This window comes from Oryzias latipes, chromosome 13 (assembly GCF_002234675.1).
Source record: "Oryzias latipes chromosome 13, ASM223467v1".
Taxonomy (NCBI): domain Eukaryota; kingdom Metazoa; phylum Chordata; class Actinopteri; order Beloniformes; family Adrianichthyidae; genus Oryzias; species Oryzias latipes.
This window is the reverse complement of record NC_019871.2, coordinates 7,263,437-7,276,563: the sequence shown is the minus strand read 5'-3', so window position 1 is coordinate 7,276,563 and position 13,127 is coordinate 7,263,437. Positions and strand designations below refer to the sequence as shown.

General features: G+C 40.6%; 1 protein-coding gene across 1 annotated transcript in view; it reads left to right on the top strand.

Annotated features, from left to right (window-relative positions):
* Positions 1–13,127, top strand: part of lhfpl6 (LHFPL tetraspan subfamily member 6) — a 60,982-nt gene that overhangs the window by 5,413 nt on the left and 42,442 nt on the right. The window lies entirely within an intron of this gene.

Here is a 13,127-nt window from a genome sequence, read left to right as displayed (position 1 = left end):
TTGAATTTGAAAGAAACATATAGCTAGACTGCACGGTTTGGGCCATTGTTCTGTGCATTTTGTCGTGGAGATGCTTTACTCTGCAGGATTTTCCTGGCTTTTGTTTTTATTGTCATCTCAACTTTCACTATCCCTCATCCTCACGTCGCATAGAGTTTCCACGATCTTTGCACAAAAGAACTTAGACATGTTTAAAGACCCACTCCAATCATCTTTTGAGTTGTTTTAAAAGCATTCCCTGTGGTCTATTTATTACGATTGTGCCTTTTTTTTCTTCTTTTTTTTTTTTTTTTTAAAGCAAAAATCAAAAAAAGGTTAATTTGAAATTCTCCTCTGAGTTGTGAGCCAGGGAGCTTGTGGCCCACTGAACATATTTTCTGCGCCACAAATTTGTTCTTTTTCAAACTGCATTTTCTCTGTCTACTCCTGTCACAATGATTTGAGTAAAGAGAAACTCAAACCATCTTTTTGGTGTTTTGGTATTCTTGTGTCATTTTTTTTCATGATGGAGGACATATATAAAGAAAATTAAGTCTAAAATTGCATTTCAGGAGCAGATAAAAAAATGCCTTTGAGGAAAGCTTCTAGCTATGACATGGAAGCTACAACGGCAGGCCACAAGCTCCCTGCTCTTCTCCATTCTGATGCATCCACTTGTAGATGACTAGATCCATGTACGTCTAACGAACTACTGCTGCTCTGCAGAAACTATGTCCTAAAAAAACATACAGGTTTTTAGATTTAGGCTAAAAACTGCTTTAAAACAGCTCAAAAGATGATCAGAGGGGTACTTTAAGCTCAATTTTCTTAATATATGTCCTTCATCATCGGAAAAGTGCAACGAGAGGATGTTCAAAACATAGTTTTCATTTGTGTAGGCCATTAAAAGCTGCAGATCACTGACAGGGAAGGGATCCTTGTAGACTGAATACAGAGATTCTAGTGATGGCCATGTGTTCTGAATTCACTCCGACATCGGAAAACCTCCTCTGCGACAGTCTGATTCAGTTTGTGTGACTGCTTTATAGGGATTAATACTGTAGATTTGTGATATAAGCAGAAAATTCCTAAAGCACTGTAAAATGATAGATGTTTTTATTGCATCGGACTCCAACTCCGGGCACTTTATTTCAAGATTTGTGCACAGAGCTAAGCAGTGTTGTTTCTTTATGCAGAATATGAAATGGGCTGTGAGATTTGTGTGTAGAGGAGCAGCAATCAGATAAAACAATTTTTGATTTAAAAAATGCAATGCATGAAAGCAATAGAAGATACTTCAAAACAGGTTTGAAATCCTTCAAAATATTGCTTTGACCTGCAGAGAATGTCAGCGCGGCTTAAATCATTTTAGCTGCTGATAACAATGTCAGGCAATATAGCTGCTCAAAGCTGGAGGGTGTTGGCGATATTTTATGGTTGAACTGCTGAGTCCTCCAAACCGAAGGTGAAATAACAAGACAAACTCTACGCTGCACGGCGACCCCGCGCTTGGTCCCTTTTTTCTGGGAGTTTGTGAGGACTTCTTATGAACTGCTGCTGCTGCTTCAGAGAAGCTGCAACCTTATGAGGTGTTGTTTCCCGCAGGGATGTGAGCCGCGTTTGAAAAAACCGAGTGCAGCCTCGTTTTAAAGGAAGGTCAGCGGGGAATCTATAGAGTCTCATTTTGTCTGTCATCGTTGGGTGAAGTGAGGAGAACTGCTCGCACTTTGTAGAGGAAAATTCAATGCCATCACCGAGGGATGAGCATGAATTATTGAATAGAGGCGTTTACTGTGTATAACATAAAATATTAGTTGAGAGTTCTGACAGTGCTTTCATGAAAGGAGATCAGAAAAGTGTGGGTTTTCTCGTGCGACTCCTCTCCCGCGTGAGCTTTTTTCTGAGCAAAATGACAAACTAATGATTTATTCAACCCACAGTTTTTTGGTGGCCACTTACAAAGCTTTAGTTTTTCTATTTTTTTTTTAATCTAAAGTTAAACTGAGGGGTGAATAAAGTTTGTAGTGAAAGATGAAACCCTTTTTTTTTTAAACAAAACTTGTGACTTCCTGCCTGCCACAGTTTACACAGACCTGTTGGCAGCTCTGCTTGAGCTCTTCCCACACAACCTCCACTGGTGATGCAGCTGAACGGAAATAACAATTAATTGGCTGTGTTGAATTCTGGGCCAGATTCTCAGTTTTGTCTTTCTGGTTGATTGGCTGTGTTTGGCATCTATTGCCAGCACTTTTTGTTGGCCAACTTGAGGTCAGGCTGTCAGTAATTGAACAATGTGAAGCTGGTTGGATAATCTATGAGAATTTTTTTTTTTTTTTTTTTTGGTAAAGTTTGATGACAATTCAAGTCCACCACCTCCATGGGTAGCACTCTCAACATGCAATACTGAAGAGGGCAGCGGAAATTAACTTCTCTGCTCACATTGAACCTCCTCTGTGGCTCAGAGGGTGTTTCAAGGACACGAACGTGAGTGATAAATAGGAGAACATGTATATAAATTACACTCGGGCAGCCTTTATGGCATCCCTAATATTGCCAGGGGCCATTTGGCTCCAACTTGTTGCCCTGCTTCAGAGGGGTAGCAGCACAGTCTGGAGCTTTGTCCTTGTGTCAGCTTTAGGAGCTCTTGCCAGCTGGATCCTGCCCAGTCCCAGAATGTGTGCTTCCACTTCCCCTTTTGACCAACACCACTCATTTTCAGGAGCAACAGGAAAATGAAAGCCATCCCAAAAATGCCTCCAAATACTTTATTTATCTTTCCTTGTGGAACAGTTTTTTAATCTCTTTGTTGTGAGAGTTTTTTTTTTATATAAAACACGGCAAGGATGCAGTTTTGACTTAATTTTTCAGAGCTTGTCAGCTGCTATAAGGTGTAGAGGCAGCATCATCAACACTCATCCCACAAGTCGGAAGCCAAATGGCTTTCAACCTTTTAAAACAGGAGATGTTTTAAAGGGTTGAAAGCACAGACTCTTTGACATACCGTTTACGTGATCAACATGAATCAGCTGACTCTGACGTGGAGTATAGCGGCTTTTCCTGTCGTCTTTGCACCGATAACCAACACATTATTTAAAGTGCTGCTAAATTACGCAAGACTTCTTTTGTCAGGTACACAATCCACTGGAGTTAAGTTGATTGCTTAACGGGTTGAAAAGTTGTCGTAATAATTAAAAATTTATCAGATTGGGAGTTTTTACTTGCCAAAAAGGTGGGTCTACGGGCAGGAATGCCCAGTTTAGCTTAGTCTGTTTATTTTACTTTAATTAAGCAATTAGCTATTGTATTTTATAATTGTACAATTAGTGAAGCCCGTTGAGACAACTTTGTTGTAATATTGGGCTAAATAAAAAAAACTGAATTGAATTAAATTAATTTAAACAAAGTATAAATACAGTTTATTTTACTGTTTGTGGTGCATATCCAACTGAAATCTTTATATCTAACAAACTAAAATTAAATCAGAGGTAATTACGTGACCCTTCCTGGATTTTTTTTGACTCAGTCGCATTAAAAATAATCTAATTTACTTTCAAAAATAAAAAATCTGCTTTATAATCCAGTGAGTTTAGACAGACCAGTATGAAATCTGGTCTTTCTAAATGTTTTAGTACGACTTTTTTAAACTGATATGTCGCATCGCTTGTTGGAATGTTGGAGCCTTGTAGGTACTGAAGTCAGAAGCCTAGCACTGTTCTTCAGCTGTTTTGAATGAGCTGTCTGACTGTTTTGTTTTACTTAATGTGGCTTGCTGTCCGAAAATATGTCAGTTCTTCAGCGAGCCTCAATGGAGGGGTAAAAGAGACACATGTGGCTCCAGAGCCTCAGGTGGCAGATCCATGCATTTGGAGTTTCTTTAACGTGCCTCTCTATCCACAATCCCAAACTTATCAGTATTCCGTCCTCCACTTTGTCCTGCCAGGTTTGTGAGATGATGATGAACTGCAGTGTTTCATCTGTCATGTCGAAGCGGCATAAAACTAATGAGATTCCATTGGCCCAAATGTTCAAGCGAAGGCAGGCGGTGTGGACAAGAGCTGGGTGTAATGGTGTTCAGTACACTCTCTTGCTCTTTATTGCTCATGTTTCCGGTCTCTAATGGTTATAAAGTGGATGTCTCTTCCTTTGGGTTGATTGATCACCTAAAGTACGGACCTCTCTTGCACTGTAATGCGCTCATTCAACCTAGCGGCAACTTTAAAAAAATCAAAAAAAAATTATATCTCCTGGACATGCAGTTCCTTCAAACCCCTGCCGACTTGTCCACAAGGGTTCTGGAAGTCAGACAGCTGTGAAGCGTAGCCTGTGTGCCAGAGGCAGTCTGTTCTCTCCTGTGTTCAAGTCTATCTTTACTCAGGATGAACCCACTCCTCTTCTTCTGCCCTCGCTACCTTAGATTGCTTCAATACAGTTTTGCTCGGTTTTTAAAGACCCTCTCTGATAAAAAATGTATTTTTGGTGTTTTTAACTTGTTCTTGGGGCATTTTTCTGATGATGGAGGACATGTGTAAGGAAAAATTAAGCTAAAATTCTTTATTCAAATCATAGTGAGTCAGGAGCAGATGAAAAAATGCATGTATGAAAGCTTGTAAGATTGGCGTACAAGTTACTTCCTCAAGCCATGAGCTCCCTGCTCTGCTCCGTTCTGTTGCATCCACTTGCAGACAAATAGATCCGTAAACATTTTGTTTTCCTCATCCGAGCTGGTATCTGGCTCAGAACTGTGTGGATGACTAGCTCCAATATTGCTCGCCTTTTTTGTAATGTGAAGTTGGGGTTAGGGCTGCACGATATGAGGAAAACTTGCAATATGCGATATAAGTGATCAATATTTAGTCAATATTGCGATAACAATATAACTTGCGGTATATACACAAATAGCAAAAATACCAAAAACATAATTTCCATTTCACTGAAACATTTTGAAAATTATACTCCAAATGACCCTCGTCTACATATGAACATCTACATAAACATCTAACATGAAAGACCTCCATCTAATTCGTCAACAACTTGAAGGGGTGCAGCTCATTGGTCAAATGCATAAATGGATTTATTTGATTTGTTAAATACATCAAGCTGCCATAAGATTGTTTTAGGTTTTTAAGGTAACCATGTATTGCAATTTTCGCCATCTTTTGCGATATGCATATTGTACAGCTTGATCTTACGCTAACGATAAATTTGCGATATATTGTGTGTGATGGACTGTAAGCGTGAAAGAGAGTATGTAAACAGATAGATGATGGGAAGGGGGCTGCTTTACTTTGCTGGTTTACCCACAGCTCAGAGGCAAATTTCTAATGAACTACTACTGCTTTCAGAAACAGACTAGAAAACGACACAGGATTTAGGCTAAAAGTGGCATAATCATAATTAAAAGACAACTGGGAACGCTTTTAAAATAGATTTTAAAATATGATCAGAGTGGGTCTATAACACTATGTTTTTTTCCAAACTTCTGAACTCTGTCCACCCATCTGTATCTTTCCACTTCATCTCTCTTCCCTCTTTCCTCACAGTGGTTGGGCTCATCTCGGTATGCTGCAGGCAGAACAAAAAAAAAAAAGGGCTGGACTTTTTGACCCAAAGGTTGGACTCTGGTTCAGCCAGAAAGATGGAGCAGATTAATAAAAGCCAATTGAGTCAGACAGTAATAGAGAAAAGGTCGGAAAGCCAGGCATTAGCAGGGATTTCGTTTTGTCAAACAGGAAGTCTGGGGAACCATCGGATGGGCAGAAAGGTTATTTCAGTCTACCCCTGCGTTAAGTCATTTTTTTTTGCTGGTGTAGCAGCAGGCGTGCTGCATAGTAGGCTGTTACTTTTTGTCACTGAGAACAAAGCTGTAGCAGAAAAAGTGTGTGGAATGTTTGCCTTCGTGCGCAGCATTAACGCAGCTCTAAAAACAGAGGAAATAGGCTCCTGACTAATGTAAGCAAATGGATTTAGGAAATGCACAGCATAGTGATTAAACCATTAGTTGAATCAATGAGTTTAAATGATGTACAGAAAACAAACCCACTGTAATTTCACTGTTTCACATAAACAATCCTAGCAAAAGTGATGTGCAGGGTATTATGATAAAAGCTACGATTTTAATTTAAAGACCCACTCCCATCATCTTTTGATGTATTTAAAACCCTCCCAGTGTTCTTTTAAACTGTGATAATGGCATTTTTAGCTCAAATCAAAAAACCTGTGTAGTTTTTTTGGAAAGTTTCTGCAGAGCAACAGTTGGGCGGGCCTCCTGGCACGGTATAAGCCCACCCCCTTCCCATCATCTTCCCTGTTCCGCTAGCTTACAGCCCCTCATACCCCAACCTAACATTAGCAGTGCGGCAAAATTTGTAAACAATTTTGGAGCTTTTCAGCCGTACAGTTTTGAGCCAGATAGCAGCTCAGATGAGGAACACTACTAAGGGTAAAAACTATTTAAAACATATATGGATCTAGTCAAGTGGATGCATCGGAATGGAGCAAGGCTGAGAGCTTCTGGCTTACCATAGTAACTTGTACATAACACTTATAAGTCTATATTTTTACATCAGCTCTGTATTCACTATGATTTAAATAAAGAAAAAGTCAGAAATGCAATTTTAAGCCTAATTTTCTTCATATATTTCCTCCATCATGAGGAAAATGTTAAAAAAACAAAATTTTCCTTGAAGTGGGTCGTTAAAAGCTCAATACAATTCAATAAAATCAATTCAGTGGTCCAATATGAACTCTTTAAAACCACATTTAGTAGTTTTGTAAATTGCTAGTCACTTAAGCTGAATTAAAGTGGAACTTTTATTAATCTTATTTTAAATTCTGACATTAAATTACCTCAAATAAATTCAAAAAATACTCTTTAAAACAACCAATTCATGGATTTGTTTTTTCTAACTTCAGATTAATTTCTTTCATTCACTTGATTTTTTTCGAACCCATATTTTTCGCAAACGTAGTGACTCGTCTACCAGAAACGTTTAAAATCTATAAATTATTCATGAAAGTGTTATTTTCTGAACTTAATTCTGCTCAAAAAGACAGAAAGATAGTTGTTTACAGATGTCAGGTCTCAGCCATCAACACCTGAAGCTGTGAATACGTGTGAATGGATGAATCACCACCCAAACAGATGCTTCCCAGATGGGAAAGGCTCGAGCCTTCTTTGTCACGGGTGATACGCACAGTGGAGGCCATGTAGGATTTTATTGTTTGTGCTTGTACAACAGTGAGCAATGCTTTAGTCACATACAGGTACTTTTTATAAAGATGAATGTTCACCGAGATGAAGGGGAAGCACAGATGCCTCCATCACCACATGTTGGGTCTTAATTAGAGCTCAAGCGGATGATGGAGAAGCCTGCATTTTATCAGTCAAGACCGAGTCAGAGGCCATAATTTGGCTGAATAAATGCATAAGTATGGATTGGCTCTGGGTCCTGTGGGATCAGGTAGTTTGCTCAGTATTCATGTGGTTTTTTTTACAGTCTTGCAGCCTTTAACACAACAGTTAATTATCCCGTTCTTCCTAGTTAGGGGATTGTGGGGTCAATACTGCTTTTGTGCTTCATCCTGGTAGGTCAAATTGCAGGGTGGTGAGAAAATACGAAATGGGTGTTTGCAGACAGACCCACAACTAGAGAGCCTTCAGAGAACAAAGAAAAATACAAATTTGTCGATGGATTTCAAGGTAATTGGCCATATTTTGCTTCTTTTACATTCAACTGCCAAGGCAGTCCTTTTAAGGCAAACTTTTTTTTTATAATCAGAGTTACTGTAATCACCCACATAAGCGTAAGTCATAGAATCTTTTCTTTTGTAAATGCGATATTAAAAATTCCACTTAGGTCGGCACAAGATCTTCTACATTTTATTCCTAAATAGTGGCTAAAGTCCCACTCAGATCGTCTTTTCAGCATTTTAAGTGAGGAAAATGCCATTTTTAGCCTAAATCAAAAACTCTGTGTCATAGTTTCTGCAGAGCAGCAGTAGTTCATTAGAAAATCACCTCTTAGTTGTGTTCGGGGCCGTTGGTGCAGAGCAATCCCGCCCCACCATCCCCTTTCGGTTATTAGAGCTCTCTGTTTAGACACTCTCTCACTAGCTGACAGCCGCTTACAGACGAGGAAAACAAAGACGTGCTTGGATCTATTTGTCTACATGTGGACGCATCAGAATGGAGCAGAGCAGGGAGCTTTTGGCCCACCCTGTGTATTTTCTGCATCACCAATACAATCTTCTTAATGTTTTTTTTTTTTATTTGCTCCTGATTCACAACAATTTGAATTAACAAAGACCCAGAAAAGAAATTTAAGCTTAATTTTCTTTATACATGTCCTTAATCATCCAAAAATGCCACAAAAACACAATTTTCATCAAGCCGGCGCTCCACTCTTTGGTCGCCACAGTCTCACAGATCAGTTTACAGCTCAGGGAAAGGCTTCCGAGACATTTGTCGGCACGCTGCGAGACTCTGAGGACAGGTGAGGAAGTCGTAAACGGCAACTGAGTACGGGGTCAGAGGTGGAATTGGGTCGGACTTACTGTCCTTTTATGACCTGGAGACAGTAGCCGCATGCCTGAGGGAGACACTACTCTCTTCGGGTTTGAGTTGGTTCCTTCTTCTGTCTGGAGTTTCAAGAGAGTCCCTATACATAGGTCCGCATGTGGCTGAGCTTTTAATGACCCGTCTGCTGAGACCAGGGTCTGCCTTTCCTGTCTGCCTCAAAGAATGACAGTAATTTAGAGAAGCTGCCCAAACTTCAGCTCTAGACATTTCTAATGAGCATGCATCAATATCAGTTTTGTGGTTTGAATAACAATGGAGTCAATTATCTTTTCCTTAACAAATTCTGCTCATTTACTTTTCAACAGAAAGGACAGCTCCCTGAAGACTCTTTGTTAGTTTAATGATCAAATTAAAATACCCATGATGTGGATAAACAAAGGAAAGCTCATGTCCACTGTTGATTTTGGTAAAAACACATTAAAATAACAACTCAGTGGTGCAGGACGATAAAAGTTTTTTCCACCATTGTCAGGAAATGATATAGTTATAAAGCGCTTTGTGAAAATATGTCCCCGGGGGAAATGAAAGAGTGCATACCTTAGTTTTTTAAAGCTGACACAAGCTTAAGTAATCACTATTTTTGTGTCCCAAGGCTGTACTCCTGCAGACTGTGGGGAGTTTGTAGTGTTGGGGGTGTGTGTGTGTGTGGGGGGGTTAGTTTTGCTTTCTTCCCAGACTCTTATTCCAGCTGGTCAGCAGCAGTTGGGTGGGCTTTTCCCACTGGTTCTGGTTTCCACGGCAGCAGGGGTGGCACCTACGTAGAAGAAGTGGAAGAGAAGGTCAACGTTTGGGGGAAAATCCCAGCCTGGTGATGGTTGGGGGTCAGTGGTATAAGATAAACAGGTCAAGATATGAGATGCTTTGAGTTTGAGAGGCGGCACACTGTCTTTCCGTGTAGTAGGTTCAGCTCCCAGAATCTATTTTTTACTCTCCTCGGGCAGATTGTTTTACATTTAGCCAGCCTGGTGTTGACTCCCCTTTGGGTGAAGCAGAAAGGGAAAAGTTTCCTGCAGCCGCTTTAAGCCTCGAACAAAAAAACAGCTGACAAACGTACAAAAAAAAGACAGAGAAAAGTGTGAACTTAAAACGAGGTGCCGATGCAGGAACTCATTTCCAAATACATTATAAGCATAACACGTCACTTCTGGACTGTATAAATAAGCTTCTTAGGATGAGTTACAAGAGGCTATAAACAAGACAAATGGCTGCTCCGACCATATTTGTCCAATCAGCAAGAGTCTGTAGATGTGTGGAAGATTCTTCTGGGCAAACGCAGTGAAATAACTGCACAGACTTAAGGCGCCACTCCAATCATCTTCTGAGCTATTTTAAAAGCATTACCATTGGTATTATAAATATGATCATGCAGTTTTTAGCCAAAATCCCCAAACCTTTGTGGTTTTCCTGGGCATAGTTTCTGCAGAGCGGCAGGAGTTCATTAGAAATTTGCCTATGAGTTGTGTAAGCCCGGCTCCATCCCCATCAACCATCCATTGTACTGTCCCGCTAGCTTACAGCTCCTCACACCTCCAACCTAAAACGAAGACGTACATGGATCTATTTGTATTCAGATAGATGCATCAGGAACGGAGCAGAGCAGGGAGCTTGTGGCCCACACAGCGTATCGTCTACAAGCAAATTTGCTGCTTTCTAACATCATTTGAACAAAGAAATACCCAGAAATGCAATTTTAAGCAAAATTGCTCTATATATACGTCCTCATCATCAGAACAGTGTCACAAGAACATGTTAAAAACACATAAAATATAATTTTCATTGGACTGGGTCTTTAACTGAATTTGGAAGCAATTATTTAAACTATTAAGTAGGAACAGTTGTTTCCATGAATAAACCAGTATTGGAGTCTTGCATTGACAAGTAGATCATGACTCAGACTTCTATCAGCAGAACCCCCCCCCCCCCCCCCCCCCCCAAAACACACACACACATGTAGGGAGGGGGGGGGGGCACTCTGCCCACTCTTCCACCTCCACCCACACCTGCCACTGTTATGCACTTCATTACCATAAGTTGCATGTTCTCTCTTGAGTGTTGCTTTACTCCTTGTTCCTGTCCCTTCTTTGCCCGTTTCTTTTTACATTTGATTTTTTGCACATACATGCAACAAATTTTGCTGAAAAATAATAAAAAGTCTGAAAGACTTCTTTTTTTCCAGAGGGAAGAATAGAACAAAGGTCCTTTTGATCCAGCTGACTGACTTCCCTCTCTGTTCTGCTCTGAGTTTAGTCCATTGTGACTCTGCTAGTTTGGCGTCTCCGACATTATGCTCCCCGCCGCCTTGAAGCCCCGGCTCAGATTACAACAAAATACTGCAACCAGTTATTCAGGCTCTGATTTGGATTCAAACTCAGTCTGAACTGTTTAATCACATTTTCCAGCTGTGGGGTGATGTCTCTGGTGGGAGTCGGTGTGGACGCGTTGAAATGATTAAATTTAGGTTACTTTCAGCTGTTACGGTCTTGGAGGCATAATGAAAACAACCAATCTCCATTGAATAGCTCCAAGATAATGCAAACTTTGTCCGCCATCATTTGTCTGCTTTGTGTTGCAGCTTTCATTTGAAATCTAGCCTCCCCAGATAAAGTAATCTACATTCATTCTTAAGTTAAAATAGGTTCAAATTCATGTCATTGTGGTAGTGTCTTGCCTGATCTAACTCACCAACCACTTTATTGCACCTTGTTAGTACTTCGTTGGACCCTTTTTTGCCTTCAGAACTACCTTAATCTTTGGTGGCATAGATTCAACAAGGTACTGGAAACATTCCTCAGAGAGTCTGGTCCACACTGACAAGACAGCATCACACAGTTGCTGCAGATTTGTCGGCTGCACATCCATGATGCCAATCTCCTGTTCAACCACGTCCCTAAGGTGCTATACTGGATTGAAATCTAGTGACTGTGAGTCCAGTGAACTCATTTTGATGTTCAAGAAAGAAGATCTCAGATGATTCCAGCTTCAAGACATGGCATGTTATCCTACTGGAAGTAGCCTTCAGAAGATGAAGCACTGTGGTCATAAAGGGATGGTCATGGTCAGCAACAATACACAGGTAGGCTGTGACGTTGTAACCATGCTCAGTTGGTACTAAGGGGCCCAAAGTGTGCCAAAAAGATATTCCCCACACCATTACACCACCACCAGCCTGAACTGGTTATAGAAGGTTGGATGGATCTATGCTTTCATGTTGTTGATGCCAAATTCTGACCCTACCATCTGAATGTCTGAGCAGAAATACAGACTCATCAGACCAGACAATGTCTATTCAATCTTCTATTGTCCAGTTTTGGAAAATAGAGACAACAGAGATGCTCTTCTGCAGACTTCGGTTGTAACCAGTGGTTCTTTGAGTTACTGTTGCCTCTCTATTAGCTGGAACCAGTCTGGCCATTCTCCTCTGACCTCTGACATAAAGAAGGCATTTCCGCCTACAGAACTGCCGCTCACTGAATATTTTATTTTTTCTGACCATTCTTTGTAAACACTAGATATGGTTGTGGGTAAAAATCCAAGTAGATCAGTAGTTTCTGAAATACTCGGACCAACACGTTTGGCGCCAACAACCATGCCACGTTCAAAGTCACTTCAATCACTTTTCTTCCCCATTCTGATGCTCTGTTTGAACTGCAGCAGATCCTCTTGACCATTTCTACATGCCTAAATGATTTGAGTTGCTGCCTTGTGATTGGCTGATTAGAAATCTGCAGTAACAAGCAGTTGGACAGGGTATGCCCAATAAAGTGGCCAGTGGGTATAGAATCCAGTATTTGTACAAAATCATTGTATCTTTAAAAAGAAAGGATGGTCGCAAAGCCCATACCTTGATGTTACTGTATAATTGTACATCCAGTGCATGGGCAAATTGCCAAGGAAGCTGGGGGCTTTTAAAGGAGACAACTTTAAACAAGGGTGTCACCTATTAAGGTAAAGCAGAATGTTGGATTTCCAATTATAGAGCGATTATATGTGGAGCCAAAACCCCGGGAGCTGAGCCGTGTCAGTCTGCTGCAACTGATATCACTCTCATCTTCTTATCACCTGCTCTGCCAGCCAAGACCTGATCAGTACTGAATGTAAGTTGCAAAAGTCAATATAGTAATGCTAAAATTACAGTCTTTTACTGCAATCCCCCTTAGGGCTACTTCTGCCTTTTTTGTCTCCCGTCTCATTGCTGGAAAACAAAAAGTGTTGCTTTCAAAAGGACACCATTTAGAATTTCACCATAACTAAAATGAGTTTTATTCATAAGGCGGCAGTTTCATGTGATTTGTTTCAGGACAAACGTGTACAATTACGATCAAATTAAGCCGCTTTTCTACTCATCACTGAAGCGATGAGAAGCTGAACCGCTCCGACAAAGGGGACAGCAGGTTAGGAGTCAATGTTATTTTGCTAACATCACAGGATCTCTCTGAGAACAGCTGGATCAGGAAGTGAAATCCTCCAAAGCCGTTCTGCTCTACGTGTTTCTGACTGACCGTGATGTGCGGCACCACCTGACATTTGGAGATAACCAAGGAAGTGTGGGCGGAGGGCCAGAGCGTGAGGT